Below are 15,828 nucleotides of genomic sequence, written 5' to 3' on the forward strand. Positions count from 1 at the left end.
TCGGGCCACCCAGCACTGGGACCTCAGCGTCCAGGGCTGGGGCCGCGGTGCCCTGTGCTCGGGGGGGCTGGGAGGGGCTGGGGCTGCAGTGCCCTGTGCTTGGGGGGGCTGGGGCTGTGGAGCACTGTGCTTGGGGGTGGGAAGGGGGCTGGAGGCGCTGGGGCTTCCCGCCCTGTGCTTGTGGGGCTGGGGTGCTTGGTCAGGGCAGCCCGGGGCTGGGGCGGCAGGGCCAGTAGCCATGGGGAGCAGGGAGGAGAGCTGAAGGGGCGAGGAAGGAGGCAGAGGGGTGGCGGGGCCTCTGGCAGAAGCAGCGGGACCGGGGGATAGCCTCCGACAATGGCAGCTCACATGTTGCCCATGAGTGATAGTTTGCTTTGCTCCCAACTATTTCTATGCCAGCTTTGACTTTAATATATTTTTTTGGAGTAGTTGTGTGCAGCCATTAAATTTCCGTTTCTCCTCCTCCTCTCCTGGATCATATAAATAGCAGTCTGGTGGTATCAGCCACTCAGATGCATTACTTCAGGACCTCCGTACTGGACTCCTTGCCTCCCCCCGTCTCCCACCCTGGCATGGCATAGCTCTCCTGCAAACACCAGGCTAAATCAAAACAATATTCCATGTGTGAGGCAGGAATTATGGGCTCTTCAGAGGGTGAATTATACTCTGCCTGATCACAGCCGGCCAACTCTCACAATGCCAGAGCAGGGTCTTAGAGTCGGATTTGTCGCCTTCCCACAAGGAGCCACAACTCCAGTGCAGAAAAACCTAATCAGGAAATACAGAGCATATCACAGAGACAATCCAAGGATGAGGAGGACACCATCTGGCTAGCTCAGGGGGTATGTCCCAGGGCAGAGGTGAGCTGGAAGAAAAATAACCTTAGGGGGCACCATGTCCACCCTCCCACCAAAGTGAGTACACAGCTCCCTGGGGGAAAAAGCAGGGTTCCTACAGAGCTCCCCTGCTTCCCAGTACAAATCTGGGGACTCAAGTAATGAGATTCCCATCCCCAGGCAGGGAAATGGGACCCTGAGGGGGAGGACACAGCTGGAGATATATCCAGAAAGATCAAGACACTAAATAAAGAGAGATCCTATGCAGTCACAGCCAAGTGACAACTCCTGCAAAGTAGGTGAAAAAGTCCAAAAATCCCCAAAAAGAATTTTAAAAGGGGCGGGGGGGGACAAATCTAGATGGTATTTATCCTCTGACTCTGGAGCCATCTCCTCTACTGAGGAAGGAGTACTCTAAGATTCTAGCTCTGAGCAGGCCATGGAAAAAAGCTGCAAGGGTTTTTTTCTCCCTGATAAATTTGAGATTATGTACAGAAAGGTTGTATCTGCCATTTAGGCACATGATGACAGGCCTAAGGGTAAATACCTGCCTTCCAAATCTCTGCATGATACAGCCATCTTGCTGCACCCCTCCTTTGTGGGCATAATCAGTGAGGAATGAGAAATACCTAGTGGGATAAACACGTAGATACTATGAAATGTAAGAGCTCAAACAAGCCATCACAGAATAAACCAAAGGTCAATACTGTAGTGACATCTTTAGCAAAAGATATGATAATCCCATCCAAAGCGGGATTTTTTCCCAAAGAAATAACTGCCAAAAAAGTGAGAGCCACCCTGAGGCTTCCTCAGCCACCGTTAGAGCATCCCTGGCCATTACCTGCTTTGCGAGAACCACAGAATTCAAGCTGGATGACCTTAAATCAATGAAAGACAGGGGCCATCCTGACTTCTAGCCTACCCTGAAGAAAATATCCCTAGCAACAGCCTTTGTAGTAAATGCCTCAATGGATGCAATGAGATTCTCAGTCAGGGCCACAACTTCCAGCTCAGAAGCCAGCAACCTCATTTGGCTACACCTCCAGACTGCAGACCCCCATGACACTCACATCCTGTGCTCATCCAAATTCAAAGGTGTCATGTTTTGGGGTGCAATTCAGACAAATGAGATGTTGTGTCACTGCTTGTCCTATAACCCTGAGTTCCTTAAAATGAGCTGCTGCTGTAGTTCCTTGTCTGGATGCTCACAGCCAGCACACAAGCATACACTGAGGGTACGTCTTCACTACCCGCCAGCTTGGCAGGTAGTGATCGATTTATCAAGGATCGATTTATTGCGTCTCGTCTAGATGCGATAAATTGATCCCCGAATCGACGACTGTACTCCACCTCCGCAGGAGGAGTAAGTGGAGTCAACAGGGGAGCCGCCGCGATCGACTTACCTCCGTGAGAACGGCCAGGTAACTCGAACTAAGATACTTCCACTTCAGCTACGCGAATAGCGTAGCGGAAGGTGCGTATCTTAGTTCGAAAACCCTTCCCCGCCCACAGTGTATCCCAGGCCTAAGTGTCTGTATGTTAAGCAAGCCTGGTTCAGCAAAGCTGACTCCAGCAGCCTGCTTGTTACACCACAACCAAAGTCTGGTCTCCACCAGCCTTTGTTACTGCTAGTCAATTGACCACATCACACCCCTAGTCCCAGATTTCCCCCAAATTGTCTGCCCTGAAATGTCCAGCCCTTTCCTGGAACTTTCAGAGGAGTAATAAGGTCTATTCATCCATGAGTTGGTTGAGTTCAGGATCCTGACGCAGGGAAGAAAGGTAAGCAGCAGGATACGGACCCTGGACTTCAGGAAAGCAGACTTTGACTCCCTCAGGGAACAGATGGCCAGGATCCCCTGGGGGACTAACATGAAGGGGAAGGGAGTCCAGGAGAGCTGGCTGTATTTCAAGGAATCCCTGTTGAGGTTACAGGGACAAACCATCCCGATGAGTCGAAAGAATAGTAAATATGGCAGGCGACCAGCTTGGCTTAATGGTGAAATCCTAGCGGATCTTAAACATAAAAAAGAAGCTTACAAGGAGTGGAAGGTTGGACATATGACCAGGGAAGAGTATAAAAATATTGCTCGGGCATGTAGGAAAGATATCAGGAGGGCCAAATCGCACCTGGAGCTGCAGCTAGCAAGAGATGTCAAGAGTAACAAGAAGGGTTTCTTCAGGTATGTTGGCAACAAGAAGAAAGCCAAGGAAAGTGTGGGCCCCTTACTGAATGAGGGAGGCAACCTAGTGACAGAGGATGTGGAAAAAGCTAATGTACTCAATGCTTTTTTTGCCTCTGTTTTCACTAACAAGGTCAGCTCCCAGACTGCTGTGCTGGGCATCACAAAATGGGGAAGAGATGGCCAGCCCTCTGTAGAGATAGAGGTGGTTAGGGACTATTTAGAAAAGCTGGACGTGCACAAGTCCATGGGGCCGGACGAATTGCATCCGAGAGTGCTGAAGGAATTGGCGGCTGTGATTGCAGAGCCCTTGGCCATTATCTTTGAAAACTCGTGGCGAACGGGGGAAGTCCCGGATGACTGGAAAAAGGCTAATGTAGTGCCCATCTTTAAAAAAGGGAAGAAGGAGGATCCTGGGAACTACAGGCCAGTCAGCCTCACCTCAGTCCCTGGAAAAATCATGGAGCAGGTCCTCAAAGAATCAATCCTGAAGCACTTAGAGGAGAGGAAAGTGATCAGGAACAGTCAGCATGGATTCACCAAGGGAAGGTCATGCCTGACTAATCTAATCGCCTTTTATGATGAGATTACTGGTTCTGTGGATGAAGGGAAAGCAGTGGATGTATTGTTTCTTGACTTTAGCAAAGCTTTTGACACGGTCTCCCACAGCATTCTTGTCAGCAAGTTAAGGACGTATGGGCTGGATGAATGCACTATAAGGTGGGTAGAAAGCTGGCTAGATTGTCGGGCACAACGGGTAGTGATCAATGGCTCCATGTCTAGTTGGCAGCCGGTGTCAAGTGGAGTGCCCCAGGGGTCGGTCCTGGGGCCCGTTTTGTTCAATATCTTCATAAATGATCTGGAGGATGGTGTGGATTGCACTCTGAGCAAATTTGCGGATGATACTAAACTGGGAGGAGTGGTAGATACGCTGGAGGGGAGGGATAGGATACAGAAGGACCTAGACAAATTGGAGGATTGGGCCAAAAGAAATCTGATGAGGTTCAATAAGGATAAGTGCAGGGTCCTGCACTTAGGATGGAAGAATCCAATGCACCGCTACAGACTAGGGACCGAATGGCTAGGCAGCAGTTCTGCGGAAAAGGACCTAGGGGTGACAGTGGACGAGAAGCTGGATATGAGTCAGCAGTGTGCCCTTGTTGCCAAGAAGGCCAATGGCATTTTGGGATGTATAAGTAGGGGCATAGCGAGCAGATCGAGGGACGTGATCGTTCCCCTCTATTCGACACTGGTGAGGCCTCATCTGGAGTACTGTGTCCAGTTTTGGGCCCCACACTACAAGAAGGATGTGGATAAATTGGAAAGAGTCCAGCGAAGGGCAACAAAAATGATTAGGGGTCTAGAGCACATGACTTATGAGGAGAGGCTGAGGGAGCTGGGATTGTTTAGTCTGCAGAAGAGAAGAATGAGGGGGGATTTGATAGCTGCTTTCAACTACCTGAAAGGGGGTTCCAAAGAGGATGGCTCTAGACTGTTCTCAATGGTAGCAGATGACAGAACGAGGAGTAATGGTCTCAAGTTGCAATGGGGGAGGTTTAGATTGGATATTAGGAAAAACTTTTTCACTAAGAGGGTGGTGAAACACTGGAATGCGTTACCTAGGGAGGTGGTAGAATCTCCTTCCTTAGAGGTTTTTAAGGTCAGGCTTGACAAAGCCCTGGCTGGGATGATTTAACTGGGACTTGGTCCTGCTTTGAGCAGGGGGTTGGACTAGATGACCTTCTGGGGTCCCTTCCAACCCTGATATTCTATGATTCTATGATTTTAAAGAAACAAAAGCAGTTTATCACTTTAAGTGGAGTTAACAATTACTTCAATTCAAATACAGCACTGCGTTTTAGATCAAAGTTAAAAAAAAGTTTATTAACAAAAAGAGATGGGGCTTTAAGGGAGTACAAGGGATAAAGACAAAATGGTCACAAGCGAACAAAAGTAAAATACACTTTCTAGTGCCTAACACTTTACTCAACAAGCTGCAGCTTGGTTCTAGGTATATTTCTTACCAGTCTCTTTTTTCTTTCTAGCAATGTCTGACTTTCTCTTAGTCAGGTACTTACACAGAAGTATAATGTGCTGGTTTTCCTTGTCTTTCTAAGTGAAAGATATTTGCCTTATCTGGTTTCTCACCTATATGCAGTTCCCAGAGACTTCATCCCTGTAGCTGAAGAATCCATCTTTCTCAGTTTTCAAGAGCTCTGACCCCTTGTGTCTGTTCAGTGATGGATTCCAGGATGATTTCTTCTTCTTGTGTGTGCAATTCAGCACTTCTTCGAGTGCTGTCCCTGTGGGTGCTCCACTCCAGGTGACGGTGTGTTCTTGTGCCACTGATCGTAGATCTTCGGTAGCAGTGCCTGGTCGGGACGCACGCGCTCAGCTTCTGTCTCGCGATCTCGTTAGGGTCTGCCTGAGCGCACGCGTCCCGCACCCCCCTCAGTTCCTTCTCAACTGGCCTCAGCTGAAGACAGGACTCAGGGCAGTGCTGAACCTCTTCCCTGGTCACTGAAGGAAACAAGTACAAAGACATAGAAATAGTTAGTTAGAAACATCCCAGTTATTTCCCTTCCTTTGAACAGTTACCTATTTGAAAAAAAACAAAAACAAAAAAACCCCTTTTTTCCTCAAGTTCATCTCTCATTTAGACACACTCCCCTGGCATTCCTAGTGCAATAATACCAGGGTCTTCAGGATTTAAAAAATGTGCCTCCTGTCAAGAGTCTATACCACGGTCCGACAGACACTCACGCTGTGTGGAGTGCCTCGGCAAGACACACGTCCCTGCCAAGTGTGTCCATTGTACCAGCCTGAAAACCAGGGCTCGTCGTGACAGGGACCTGTGGCTGAAAATGCTCCTGATGGAGAAATCCCTACAGCCACCTGTGGAGATGGGCAATAACAAACCCTCTCCCTCATGCTCCCTGGCCAGGTCTGAACCGATTGGGAGAGCAGCTTCACCCTCTCAAGCAAAGAGGCAGGAAGCCCAACTGTCTCCATCCAGAGACTTTCAAAAGGGTAAAGGATCTCCTGCGAGATCCTTACCCTCAGTGCTGACAGCGCTGAAGGCAGGCGCCTCTGACTGTCCCAGCACCTCAGCCACAGCTCCCGTGGAGTGCAGTGTCAGAGACCCAAATTCCCATAGCAGGAAGGTCTCCTTGGCACCGGTCTCCTCAGCACTGAAAATAGACCCAGTGCTGACAAGAACGTCGGCACTGAGCCTGCCTACCATTCCAGCAGCTGGAGTGGACCTCCCGCAGGGTGCCTACAAACAGCCTGCGGCACCGGCGAAAGCAAAACAGAAGTCAATACGGGCTTCTGAGCACCTATCACGCTCAGCAAGATCACAGCCCAGGGAGCAGCAGCAATTCTTAAATCAGGACATCTCAGTGGCCCCTGAGCCTGACTCTCCGTTCCTTGACACACCGTGCTCACTCTTTGACCAGCTGCTCTCCCCACCTGACCTGGCTACCTTCACTGACAGCAAGCCCGATATGCAGCAGCAGGTGGAGTTCTCCCCATCTGCATCTCCTCCTCCACCGGAACCATTTACACCTCAGGTCATGGCTTACAAGCACCAGCCTCAGTTTCCCTACTTTGCTCCCCTGTGGGCAGGACCTCACTTCTCTTATCCCATGCTTTGTCCTCAGTGATACCCTTGGCTGGCTCCTGCTGCCACTCATCCTCATGATTCTTCCACCAGACCACAAACTTTTTCTGCGCCCCTATCTCCAGCTCCGTCTACTTCTAGAGTGCCTGCACCCCCCCCCCACCGAAGAGGTGGGCTATGAACCATACCCTGATTCACCAACTCCTAACTCTCCATTAGCTCCAGACGGAGCCCTCATACCTCATGCCACAGAATGTGGACAACTTTAAGCAATTCCAGGAACTTTTCAAGAGGGAGGCACTCAACCAGGACATCCCTTTAGAGGAGGTCCAGGAGACATAGCACAGACTCCTCAAAATCCTCCAACCCTCTGCACCCTCAAAGATCGCGCTCCCTATAAATGAAGCATTCCTAGAACCAGCTGACACCCTCTGGCAGACCCCAGCCTCTATCCCACCACCTTGCAAAAGGCTGAAAGTAAATATTATGTTCCTGCTAAGGATGTAGACTTCTTATTTTCCCATCCACAACTGAATTCTCTTGTAGTGGATGCAGTGACACACAGGATGGAACAGCTGCACTACCGGCCCATGCCGCAAGACAAGGACCTCAAACGCCTTGACCTCTTGGGCTGCAAGGTCTATACCTCTTCCACTTCGCAATTCAGAATTGCAAACTATTCCACCCTACTTTCAAGCTACAACTTCGACAATTACAATAAGCTTTTTGATTTTACCTCCCATATCCCAGAGGACAGGAGAGCAGACTTTAAGTCCACCCTTGTCGAGGGCCAGTTGGTCTCCAGTATGGCCCTACAAACATCTCTGGACATGGCGGACACAGCAGCCCACACTACTGCAACTGAGGTGGTTATGCACAGATCTTCCTGGCTGTCTGCATCCAGTGTCCCCAAAGACCTGCTGAGAAAAGTGGAGGACCTCCCCTTTGATAAATATAAGCTTTTTTTCCAAAAAAATGGACGAAGTCCTTCACACTATGAAAGACTCTAGAGCAACCCTGCGCACCCTGGGCATCTACCTATCACTTCCCAGGAGACAATGGTATCAACCTTATCAGAGTCCACGCACACAACAACATCACCAGCCCCAGCCCAGACCATACGATATAGCCAGGAATTGCGCTAGACCTCCTTGGTGCAGACAAAACCAGGCCCAACCAGCTACCTCCCACCCATCGGGAAACAAACAACAATTTTGAAGTGTTGGTTGAGTGTCTGCGCAACCACCCCTTGACTCCACCACCTATTTGCCTATTTGGCCACCGCCTCCAGGTTTTCCACCATGCCTGGCAGCAGATCACACAGGACCATTGGGTCCTGGAAATAGTTCAGTCCAGTTATTCCATCCCTTTTATATCCTACCCTCCTACCCTTCCCCCTTCCCTGTCCCTCTTCAGGGACCCCTCTCACGAGCACCTACTTCACATAGAAGTGGTTCATCTTCTATAGCTAGGTGCAGTGGAACCTGTGCTGACACAACATCGAGGAAAAGTGTTCTACTCCCACTACTTTCTGACCCAAAAGAAGAGCGGGGGATGGAGACAGAACATATTCATACGTGTACAGAAATTCAAGGTGGTCACAACTGCTCACAATAATACCCACGCTGGAACAAGGGGATTGGTTCACAGCCCTCAACCTACAGGACGCCTATTTTCACATATCCATTCATCCAGCACACAGACACTTCCTGTGATTCACACTCGGACACAACCATTTTCAAAACAGGGTACTCCCTTTCGGACTCTCCACAGCACCGAGAGTATTCTCCAAGACCCTAGCTGTAGTTGTGGCCCACCTCCACAGACACAGAACCATGCTTTTCCCCTACCTAGACGATAGCCTCATCAAAGGCAGCTCATACGATGAGACATTACGAGCTACCTGTTTCGCCATCTCCCTCTTCCACAGCTTAGGTCTGCAAATAAACTTTCAAAAATCCACCCTGACACCCACAGAGCGGATCAATTTCATCGGAGCTCACCTGGACTCAATTCGAACCAGAGCCTCACTCCCACACAACAGATTCCTTGCTATTACACATCTCATACTCACACTGTCCGTTTGTCCCAGGATACAGGCAAGAATTTGCCTACAGCTTCTTGGCCACATGGCAGCCACCACCTTTGTGGTCAAGTACACCAGGCTGCACATGAGATGTCTTCAGGGTTGGCTCAACTTCAACTTCAAACCCAGCAGACACAGCTTCTGCATGATGCTAACTCCTCCAACGAATGTACTAGCTTCCCTACGATGGTGGACAAGACCAGAGAACGTCTGCATGGGCATTCCCTTCCAGCAGCACTCCCCAGCACTCATGCTCACCACGGATGCTTCCCTGATCGGATGGAGAGTGCACCTGGGGGGACACACGGCACAGGGCCTCTGGTCCCTGTCAGACGCATCTGCACATAAATCTCCTCGAGCTCAGAGCAGTCAGACACACCTGCCTTCACTTTCTCCCCCTCATAAAGAACAAATCTATCTGGGTCCTTACGGACAATATAGTATGTATGTTTTACATCAACAGACTGGGGAGCACGATCGAACTCCCTGTGCACGGAGGCCATCCGGTTATGGAATTGGTGCATACAACACCACAAAGAAATTACCACTTCATACATACCCTGATGTCACAAAACAACTGCCAACACACTCAGCAGACACTTCTCTGAGGAACACAAATGGGAATTACATCCCACGACACTACGACAGCTCTTCTCCCACTGGGGCACCCCATCGATAGACCTCTTTGCCACAACCCAGAATCGCAAATGCCACCTATTTTGCTCCAGAGCGGGACTCAGGACTGCATCCCTAGGAGACCTGTTCCTCATCCCGTGGAACAACTCCTTCATGTATACCTTTCCATCGATTCCTCTGATACACAGGGTTCTATGCAAGATCAGAGATGACAAGGCCTAGGTCATATTTATTGCCCCGGCTTGGCCAAGACAGACATGGTATCCTTACATGCTACGCATGTCCATCCATCTTCCATGGTCTCTCCCCAACAGACCAGATCTGCTTTCTCAGGACAACGGCCGGCTTCTTCATCCGCAGCTCCAGAAACTCCACCCGACAGCGTGGTTCCTTCATGGTTCCAAACTAGCCTGTTCTGAGCAAGTCCGGAATGTCCTCCTGCACAGTAGAAGAGACTCCACTCATAAAACTTACTTGCAAAAGTGGAAATGCTTCTCCATGTGGTGCTCCCATAAACGCTTGACGCCCCACATCGTGACCCTCCCTAAATCCTAGACTACCTTTTGAAACTAAAACAGGACAGGCTCTTGCTCAGCTCCATCAGAGTACATCTCGTGGCCCTCACCACCTTCCATGATTTGCTGGACGGATAGTCACTCTTTGCCCACCCCACAATAAAACGCTTTCTCACGGGCCTGCAAAATCTCTACCCTGAGATTCATCCATCGGCAGCCGCCTGGAATCTCAGCCTAGTTCTTCACGGTCTTATGAAACCTCCCTTCGAGCCCTTAGCTACCTCATCCCTTCTCCACATGTCTTTGAAGGTAGCTTTCTTGGTTGCCATAACATCAGCAAGGAGAGTAGGGGAAATAAGCACCCTGATGGCCTACCCTCCCTACACAACCTTCTCTAAAGATAAAGTTACCTTGCGACCCCACCCTAAATTTCTCCCTAAGGCGGTGTCCACCTTCCACCTTAACCAACCGATATACTTACCTGCATTCTAGCCCAAACCTCATAAGACTCCGCACAAAGCTGCTCTACATACCCTCGATGTCATACGGGCAATCGCCTTTTATCTAGACAGGACTAAACCGTTTCGTAAATCCCCTTGGCTATTTGTCTCCACTACCGAGAGATCGAAGGGTGCGACTATCTCTAAGCAACAACTTTCCAAGTGGATCTCTGACTGCATCAGATTCTGTTACCGAACTCAGAATGCCCAACCATGTGAGGGCATCAGAACTCATTCTACTCGGGCGATGTCAACATCCGTTGCCTTCCTCCATGACGTACCTATTACTGATATCTGCAAGGTGGCCACATGGACATCTGACCACACATTTGCCAAACATTATGCTATCACACAGGATACCATGGCAGACACAATCGTAGGCCACACAGTACTGTCTACAAGGTCACTGCCGCAACTCCAAAGTCCCACCAGCCATAGTGGGTACTGCTTCACGTTCACCTGGAGTGGAGCACCCACAGGGACACCACTCGAAGAAGAAGACAAGGTTACTCATCTTGCAGTAACTGAGGTTCTTCCAGATGTGTGTCCCTGTGGGTGCTCCACTCCCCACCCTCTTCCCCTCTTCTTTGGAGTACTATTCTGACATCTCCATGGTATAGAAGGAATCGAGGGGGGTGTGGGACTCTAAAGAGACCGCGAGACAGCAGCTAAGCACATGTGTCCTGACCAGGCACCGCTACCGAAGATCTCCTATCAACGGCGCCGGGATGCACCGTCACCTGGAGTGGAGCACCCACAGGGACACACATCTCGAAGAACCTCAGTTACTGTAAGGTGAGTAGCCTTCTCTTCTCTCTCCTTATATCTTCCCAAACTCTCTGATTTGTCCCCAGACTCATGACCTCATGCTGTTCTTCCCTTCCTGTAGACTTCCCATTCCCCTGTTGATTTGTATGTAAATGAAGCTTCCATTGTTTTTGATCACACCTTGCTTAATTTAAGTGGAGACAGACAGATAGATAGCTGCCTTCCCTCCTGTCTGGGAGGAAACCTGTTTCTCCCTTTGTTTGATCACAGACTTTATTCCTCACATATGATTAATACATTTTTACAGTAATATTAATTGCAAGTGTGTCATTAGATTTCACAAAAACCTTACCTGATATATTTTTATAATACAGTAATATGGTATATGATCAGTGGATTCAATTTCTTATAATTCGAGGTTCAGATCCCCGCAAAAGGCTAATCTCCCTCACTTGCTAGATTGATGGCTCTGTTTATCATTTCTGTAAATGTGCCTTCTTTTTCTCTGCCTGACAGCAAGCTGGTCAGCCAAGCAAATACACATTCCATTGTCTAGGGCAGACTGGATTTATGTATTGCTTGCTGAACATAATTCTAATGCACATCCATAACTCTTTGGACACACCTCCAACATACATCATGCAAGAATAGTAACAATCAGTGAGTTATTAGTTTTACAATGATATATTACATGCCACCTTTTGGGAATATATCATGACAAGTGTGTTAGGTATAGAGTATATCAGTACTGGCACAAGTTGCTGACATAGAGTAGTGTCACAAGAGGCTCTCTCCTGTTTGGGGAAAAGTTGTGTAAGATGATGGCAGAAAGTGCCAAACTGAAGCAGTGCCTCCACACCCCATGTAGCATATCAAGGAGAGTCTACAAGCTCACTAACACAGAGAAATACTCCTTTTGTCCACCCTCTTCACAAAAGTATCAGAGGAAAGAGAGCAGGCTCTAATTTCACTGGGGAAAACCCTGGAATCGCAGATCAGAAAGCAAAGCCAGAAATGGTACCACCACTGCCTAGGGTTTATTATGAAAAAGAGTGAATGTGCTTCTGCCCAGATCTGAATCTAGGAGGTAGAATTTGCAGCTTCTCAGGAGAATGGTCTGTATTGACCACAGACAAATGGCTGAGAGAGATAATGAGCTGCCAAAGGACAGATTCCAGAAAATCTAGAATCTGATATCTATGTTGGTAAGGAACACAAGGTCATCCATAGCTTAGTTTCTCCAACTACTAGGCCTTCTGGTTTCGTGCATAGGATTCACCCCATGAGCAAGGTCCCATATCCGGTGTCTCCAGGCTTTTATCCTAAAAGTACGGATCCAGTCATTGAAACGTATGCAGTATCAGGTGCTGGTCCCAAGCATGGTACTGAACTCTCTCAACTAGTGGTGAATCCCAGAGAATGCCCGCAAGGGTCTCCCCCTGTGCCTTTGACACCCACAGGTACTCAAAACAGGTGCTACGCTAGTGGGGAGAGGAGCACACCTGAGACACAGAATAGCACAAGGCAATTGAAGCTCCATTGAAAGGAATCAGACCATCAAACTCTAGGAGCACAGAGCTGTCAGGCTAGCCATATGAAGGTTCCAGAGCTACCATAAAGGCCCAGGACATTTTGGCCCAGTCGGACAACTCTGCCACTGTGGTATACCTCATCAATCAAGGGGGAACTCAGAGCTCTACTTTGGGTGTAGAAGCAATTGAGATAATGGACTGTGCGGAGAAGAATCCCTCTTCCATAAGGCAATACACATCAAAGGAGAACTGAACCAGAAGGCAGACTGGCTCAGCAAACATGCTGTCAACAATTCAGAATGGTGTCTGAATCAGGAATTCTTCAACCTGATCTCACAGAATTATGGCCTTCTAGTGGTGAACCTGTTTGCCAGTCACAAGAACAGAAAGCTGCCAAAGTATTTCACTGGACAAGCAGATCCCAGATCACTGGGGACAGAGGGTCTCTCTAACAGGGCTTGCTTTATACATTTCCACTTCTTATACTTCTAGAGAAGGTGATTCAGGAAATAAGATGAGAAGAAGGTAAGGGTTTGTCTCCACACTGGCTGAGGAGATCATGTTACTCAGATCTGGTAGACCTGGCAATGGAATCCTCGCTGTATCAGTCAGTGAGACTGGACATCCATTACCAAGGTACTATCTTCCATCCAGACTCAAACCATCTCCAACTAACAGCATGGCTATTGAGAGGTAAGTGTTGATAGCCAAAATAATTGGGACTGTACTGTCTTCCAGATTATTTTTGATGCTAAAGGCGTACTCCTATATCCGGTCTAGGTTTAGCTAAGGGTGTCAAGAAAACAACAAAAATTCTGGTATTCCAGCTATTCTGGATTATCTTTATGATGGTGTGAACAAGGAGCTCCAGCCCAGCACCTTTGCCTGGTGTTGGCCACAAGTAGCATCTTTATATGCAGGGTCCTCTGGTTCCTTGGCAGAGGATCGTCAAATCTCAAGATTTCTCAACTCAATATGACTGGCTAGACCTGCAGTCAGACCAGTCTTTTCTAAATGGAACCTACAACTGTTTATTGGTTGCTATCATGCCTCCTAGATGAGTTTAGGAGTCGGCAGCTTTATCCATGCAGGAATCTCATTATGTGTACTATGACAAGGAGGTAAGGACTTTCTTGCCAAAAGTGAATGCATCTTTCCATGCCTCTCAGGAGGTCAGGATGACCTTCTCTTATTTTGTCTAAAGCCACAGCATTGTACAGAAAAGCTATGGCATAATCTGGTGTTCTTAGACCACTAAAGATCTATCTTAAGCACATCATCTTGACAAGAAGATTGGGCTTCTTCTTTGCCTTCTTTTATCCAATGTGCCAAGTGCTCTGGATATCCAAACTGTTTCTTTCCTTCCCAACTCACATAATTCACTGCTCACTGCTTTTCATTTGTCACAGATTGTGGGGGATACTATGTGCTAGAGTGGAAATTTTCTTACCCAATAATTTCCTCTCTAGTGGTAACATCCCCCATGATTAAGTAATTGATTCTTTTTTTGGAGTATGAGTTATGTATATAGGTAAAAGTTAGTTCAATTTTAAGGTTAATAATGTTCTTAACTGACAGGTATATGAGTATCTCTACAGCTTGGGAATAACTCTCCAAGAGGCCTTGGGAGCAAAATTGTACCACTGCCAAATTCCACAGGGAAAAGGGATAGCCTATTCATAATGAATTGTGGGAGATGCTGCCACTAGAAAGTAAATTATAGAATAAGTAATTTTCCCTTTCCAGGCTCCTATGGGTAGCTATGACTAAGACTACCTCACAGAGAAAGTCTCCTTCTTGAGATTTTTAGGTAGCCTCTTAAGGAAACAGGCAAAAGGACTTGAGTCCCAAGCAGTTTATGGTGTCTCAGATTCAGTATTTACAATGTGACTATGGCTATGATAAAATACCTTTACTGGCTGTTTAGTTAGACCTTTGGCTCTGAAGTTCAGGCCAGGATTTTGGCTAGGTCTTTAAAAGAGTCTTATTTTAGTACCAAGATGGATGACACATTGTCCTGTCTTAAAAAGATTAGGGCTAAAACTAAGTCTCAAGCAATGAATGTTACCCCACACAGAATATCAAAAGGTAAACAAGTATTCAGTTAATATTGATGATATAAGGGCTAGTATTACCATCACGTGGTATATCCAAATCTTGGGGGGGAGCGGGAGGCGTTTTGGTTAAATCCAACTGTTTTTGCCATTGAAATCTCCCTGTGATAACAGAAATTCCTGTGATCACCAGGATACAAAACTGGAGGTATTCTTTGTTTATGTGTACTTTACACATTTACATTATTTAGAACTGCAATGGTTAACTATTCTCTTGCTATACCTTGTTTGTATTCACATTCATTTTTCTCTGTGAATAGTATTAAATTTCTTTTAAAAATATGTTATAGTAAAGTTATTTTTGACCTGCTCTGAAGATGTCAGACAGGACTCCCCTCAAGAAACTATGTTTCACAATAAACACATTTGGTTTTCATCAGTTTAGGAGCTACAGGTTAGTCAGTAGCATTACACAAAGAGTAGCAATTACAAATATATTTGACAGGTTTCAGAGTGGTAGCCGTGTTAGTCTGTGTCAGCAAAAAGAACAAGGAGTACTTATGGCACATTTATTTGGGCATAAACTTTCATGCGCTAAAACCCGCTTCATCAGATGCATGCAGTGGAAAATACAGTAGGAAGATATATATACAGAGAACATGAAAAAATGGAGGTTGCCATACCAACTCTAATGAGACTAATCAATTAAGGTGGGCTATTATCAGTAGGAGAAAAAAAAACTTTTGTAGTGATAATCAGGATGGCCCATTTCAAACAATTGACAAGAAGGTATGAGTAACAGTAGGGGAAAAATTAGCATGGGGAAATAGTTTCCCCATGTGTAATGACTTATCCACTCCCAGTCTTTATTCAAGCCTAATTTAATGGTGTCTAGTTTGCAAATTAATTCCAGTTCTGCAGTTTCTCGTTGGAGTCTGTTTTTGAAGTTTTTTTGTTGAAGAACAGCAACTTTTAGGTCTGTAATTCAGCGTCCAGGGAAGTTGAAGTGTTCTCCAACTGGTTTTTGAATGTTATAATTCTTGACGTCTGATTTGTGTACATTTATTCTTTTGCGTAGTGACTGTCCGGTTTGGCC

General features: G+C 47.2%; 1 protein-coding gene across 1 annotated transcript in view; it reads left to right on the forward strand.

Moving 5' to 3' along the window:
- Positions 1 to 15,828, forward strand: part of DNAH8 (dynein axonemal heavy chain 8) — a 612,643-nt gene that overhangs the window by 410,229 nt on the left and 186,586 nt on the right. The window lies entirely within an intron of this gene.

Source organism: Chelonia mydas, chromosome 3 (assembly GCF_015237465.2).
Source record: "Chelonia mydas isolate rCheMyd1 chromosome 3, rCheMyd1.pri.v2, whole genome shotgun sequence".
NCBI classification, from domain to species: domain Eukaryota; kingdom Metazoa; phylum Chordata; order Testudines; family Cheloniidae; genus Chelonia; species Chelonia mydas.